Below are 5,396 nucleotides of genomic sequence, written 5' to 3'. Positions count from 1 at the left end.
TATATTCAAAAAGAAAAGTTCATTTACAAGTAAAATAATTCTGATGATGGAATTTATGAAAAACATTTCCCAGAAAAATGAAGTTGCATGGAAGATAATTTATGCATCTATTTGTAGTTTTTTATTTAATGACCTTTTTTTTCAAAAGCCTAAAGAGACCACTCTTTTAAATTATGATTCAGTGTGTATAGGACTTGTTGAACTATCTCTAAAACTCTTACAGTGTAAGTTTGTTTTCTGAAATCCTCCACTTACATTTCTTACCACAAAAGTGTGAAGTGAGTCTCAAGTCTCACCCTGATACTGTGTTTTCTTCCATTTGTGGCAGCATTGACAGGTGATAAAACTATGTGATGGTTTGCTGGTCATATAGTGACTTATTCTTCACTTTCATGTGTGGCTGGATTAAAATCTGAAGATAGTAATTGGGATATATAATAGCAACATGGTGTAGTGGAAAGATACCAGATATGGATCTCAGCCTTGTCATTCACTATGTATGTGAACCTTGGCAAGTTATTACATGTCTGCTCTTTAGCTTCTTTATTTGCAAAATGGGGATAAAAATAAGACATGACTCAGAGGTTTGTTGTGAGGACTGGGTGAGACAATTAAGATAAAGTGTTTAGTAATACTTCTGGCACATGGTGTTCATTCATCCACTGATGCATTCAAGAATTATTCACTGAGTGCCTGTATGTGCCAGGCTCTGTGCTGGGCTGGGACTACAAAGAGACATCTGTGAGCCTTCAGGCCAGCAGAGAACACACAAATCTAATGGCGACCTAGTGAGTAGTTGAAAAGTAATACATGTGAGAATGGTAAAGGGAATAATGAGAGTACCTGACCTGCCTGGGAATCGGGGAAGGTTTTTCTGAGTAAGTCCTGTTTAAGCTGAGATATGAAGGTTGAATAAATAATGATTAGTTGAAAACGAGCGTGCAGGACATTGTAGGCAGAGGGAAGAATTTGTGCAAAGCCTGAGGCAATGGGGAGAAGGACCTGTTCTAGGAATGGCATTTCAGCAAATGTCTATTACTAGTTGCTTACCCACCCCCACTCCTGGTTTTCTCACCAAACCAGTTCATCAAGGCTGTGAAGATGAATAATACCCACTGTGCCGTGTTGTGTGGATTAAGTAAGACCATGTATTGAAAGCATACTACTTAATACATGATAGATATATGGTAGATGTTTTCCCCTCCAGTATCTAAGCTTTGCCCCTGAGATGTTGAATGTAAATTAGTTAATTAATTATTAGGTTTACATTTAAATTAGTGATGTCACACCACACACACACACACACACACACACACACACACACACACACACACACACACACACACACACACACACACACACACAGTAACCATTGTGGGTATCCGGCGCCACTGCTGGATATCTGATTTTGTTTGTGAAAGGTGAAGTTTCAACCCAGTGAAATCTGTGCTTTCCATTTTTGAGTTTGATTTCAAAATTTTTATGTTACTAGTTTTTCTTGCCCAAATTCCAGAAGTTGGCTGGTATGGGAAAAGAATGACCACCACAGCATTCTCCAGATGTATACAGTTCAGGCAATAACCCTTTCTATTTAGGATAATAGTGAGGCACTAATTTCAATTTACTACAATTTAGTGCATGCCAACTATGTATTAGGCATTACACTAGTTGTTGGGTTATAAAAAATTAATAAAACGGAGTCCTTATTCAGAAGAGGAGAAGTTCATATAATAAAAACTAGTTTTTAGTAGTCTTACTGTTTTGGAGGGCAGTAAGCCAACCTTGGATGCTAAGATTTGGAAACAAAGCAGCCTGAAGAAACCTCCCATCTTGCCAAAAACTGTTTTGAGTGCAGTTTCCCTCCAAGGCAGCTCTCTGTTCAACTCCAATGATTTTAGGGGCACACAGTAAAATCTTCACCATTGAGCCCTCCGGGAACTAAACCCTCCTGCCTCTCTGCCTGTCTGACTCTAAGCTCCTTGAGCGCCGCTGTACTTGCCCTTGTTCCTGTCTACTCTCAGGTCTTCAGTGAAGGTGTCTGCTTGGTGGGGCTTAGACCACATGTAAAGCCCCAGCTAAAAGGGATTCTTAGAAATAAAGTGTTAGCTTTCCTCCCTCTACTGTACAGAAGAACATGGTTTAAGGGGTTGGGATCAGGAATTGAGTCAACAGGTCTGTAACACCCTCCACAGCTGGCCTCTGTTGCTGGGTCCACCATGACGTACAATAGAACTTCAGAATAACAGTGGCAACGAAAACATTTTCCTGCAAAACGAAATGCCGCTGTGCCTTGCCCTCTTCCCAAAGGGGAGAATCAGAGTCTCGCAACTTGGGGCAAACATCTTGATGTACATTTATCCTTTAGTTTGGCATTTGGCCCATCATTTATTTTATTGAAGTATTGTTGATATACAATCTATCTTTTTAAATTGAAGTATTGTTTTGTATACAATCTTATATTGGTTTCAACCAATTCAACACAGTGGTTCAAAAGTTACCGATATTATTAAATCCCCACCCCCCCAGTGCAGTTATTATCTATCAACACAGGAAGATGTTACAGAATCATTGACTATATTCTCCATGCTGTGCTGCTATCCCCATGACCAACTTATATTGTAATTGAGAATTTTTGTGCCCCTTTATCCCCCTTATCCTTCCCACCCACCCACCACACCCCTCTCCTTCCCTCCCCTTGGTAACCACTAGTCACTCCTCAGTGTTTATGAGTCTAATGTTTTGTTCCTTCTGTTTTGCTTTGTTTTCATATTTCACAAATAACTGAAATCATATGGTATTTGTCTTTCTCCACCTGCTTATTTCACTCAGCGTAATACCCTCTAGATCCATCCATGTTGATGCAAATGCAAGATTTCTTTTTTTAATGGCTGAATTATATTCTATTGTATATATGTACCACATCTTTATCCATTCATTTATTGATGGGCATTTTGGTTGCTTCTGTATCTTGGCTGTTGTAAATAATGCTGTGATAAACATTGGGGTGCAGGTACCTTTTTGAATCAGGGATTTTGTTTTCTTTGGGTTAATTCTTACAAGTGGAATTTCTGGGTTGAATATTATTTCTATTTTTAGTTTTTTGAGGAATCTCCATACTACTTTCCATAGTGACTGCATCAGTTGACATTCCCACCAACAGTGTAGGAGGGCTCCCATTTCTCTACCCCATTTTAAAAAAATAAAGTTTTATTGGAGCACAGCCACCCATACTTGTTTACATATTATCTATAGTTGTTTTTGTGCCCCAGTGGCAGAGTTGAGTAATTGCTGCAGGTATAGTACGATTCTTAAAGCCTAAAATATTCATTAAAATACCTGCTAAAATTGGGCCCTTTACAAAAAAGTTTCTGACCCCTAGCTAATTGTAATCTTGTCTTGCTATTCCATAACTCAGTTGTTAAGTTAATCAACAAAAATGTACCATATATGAAGGAAAATCTCTTTTAAGAAGACTAGTTATATTTGAGCATGGAAGAAAATGAGCAATACTATAATTGATCACTTCTACAACACATTAGTAATTTCCTTTCCTCTCTCCCCATTCTATGTTCCTTTTACCCTCAGTGCCCCAGGCAGAGTAACCCACACTTTGATTTCTGTGAGTCTGAACCTCAGTGGTCCTGTCTTGATGTTACTGCTGCACTTGCTCATTGGCCATTACCATTGGACATGGCCTCGCTAGGAGAGGATCCAGAGGAATCTTTGCCTTCTGGATGTATGCTGGATGTATGTATACTCTGCTTACGATGTGGAGTAGCAATCTTCTTTCCTCTTGATTTTCAGGATCTGTCACCTCAACCAACAAAGTATTCCTGCAGCTCTTGCATCAACACATTCTGGGGATTGAGGAGCTCAAAATGATCAGGTAGCATTCTTACCTTCTAGATCAGTGGGACTATTGTTTGTCAGCTAAAGTTGTCCTTTCCCCTTTGGTGCTATGATCTCCAAACAAGCAGCTGAGACACCAAAATGGAAAACAAGAATTTTGTCAGGAGTTTACTAGAGGGAACCTTGAGAAATGCCATTCCAACTTCCAACCGTTTGGTCCTTGTTATGGGTTGAATTGTGTTCCCCTCAAAAATTTATCTGTTGAACACCTAATTCCCAGGACCTCAGAATGTGACTGTATTTAGAAATAGGATCTTCACAGAATATGGAAGAAAATGGCATTTTTATGGTCCCCCATGGTGGTCCCACAGACAGGGAACGCTCTGCGAGGTGCAGAGCCCCAAAGCCAGCCAGGACAACTCACGCTGTATGGAGATACTGTACAGCCGTTCTTGCCTGTATTGGCAAGTGGCCACAGCTCCTCCTCTGTGGCTGAGAAGAGAAACAGCTTGACTGTTCTGAGCATGTGACGCTGAACAGGAGCCTGGTTCTCAGCTCCTTGACAGAATTCTTTAGGAAAATGAGTGGCCGTGCTGAATCTTGCCTCCTCTCATACACAGACAGCACCAGAATGTTCATAATTTGTTCTTTTAGGACATTCACCAAATATACCCTTGACACACTGCTTGATGTGTTGATTAATGTATTTTCTGTTGTACAAGGTATATAAAATATTCTTAGACAAAAGGTTGATGAAACAGTCTGATCAGAACTTTTCTCTGATTTACTGTTTTTGGGTACAGTCCTCAGTAAGACTCTGAATGAACTTTATCTTTCTTAATAATATAAAAGCTGTGTTGATTTCAGTCTAGAGAGGAAATCAAGTTAAAATGAAGTCAGTAAGGTCAGCCCTAATCCTGTATGGCTCGTCCTCATAAGAAGAGGAACTGTGGGCACAGCGACAGACAGAGGGAAGGCGATGTGAAGACACAGGGAGAAGACTCCTTCTGCAAGCCAGGGAGCGAGGCCTGGGATACGTCCTTCCCTCCTGGCCCTCAGAGAGAGCCAGCCTGCTGACACTTGATTTCAGACTTTGAGCTTCCAGAACTGCAAGAAAATACATTTCTGTTGATTAAGCCTCCCCGTCTGTAGTACTTTATGATGGCAGCCCATGTATAAAGATAGAATCCTGGACTCATATATCTTGGCTATGAGAGAAACAGCACCACGTATTACTTACTTGTTTGGAACACACTGTTAGGAGAGCAACCCAAGCTCCCAGCTCATGTTATTATTCTCCAATTGGCAATTACACTACTCAGTAAAATCAATGGCTTTTGAGTGATGAATATCATAAGATCAGTGACTCCTGTGAGGGGAACCCGTTGCTTCAGTTCTTTGCTATAAAATTCAGTCATTAGTCAGAAGAAATACTTTTTGGTCTACTTTAATGGGGAGTCCAGGAGTGGTGACATTGACGTAAGCATGACTGATAGGGCAGGCAAATACGTAGGCAGCATAAACGTGTGTTCCCGAAAAGGCAAATT

At 40.3% G+C, this 5,396-nt stretch overlaps 1 long non-coding RNA gene across 1 annotated transcript; it reads left to right on the top strand.

The window, feature by feature from the left end:
* The first annotated feature begins 418 nt into the window (after nt 1–418).
* Nucleotides 419–5,062, top strand: LOC140845047 (uncharacterized). The gene is made up of 3 exons (XR_012123673.1): nt 419–788; nt 3,805–3,886; nt 4,717–5,062. It is a non-coding gene; the product is annotated as an uncharacterized lncRNA (long non-coding RNA).
* Nucleotides 5,063–5,396: the final 334 nt, after the last annotated feature.

This window comes from Manis javanica, chromosome 2 (genome assembly GCF_040802235.1).
Source record: "Manis javanica isolate MJ-LG chromosome 2, MJ_LKY, whole genome shotgun sequence".
NCBI lineage: Eukaryota > Metazoa > Chordata > Mammalia > Pholidota > Manidae > Manis > Manis javanica.
This window is presented reverse-complemented; position numbering and strand designations above follow the sequence as displayed.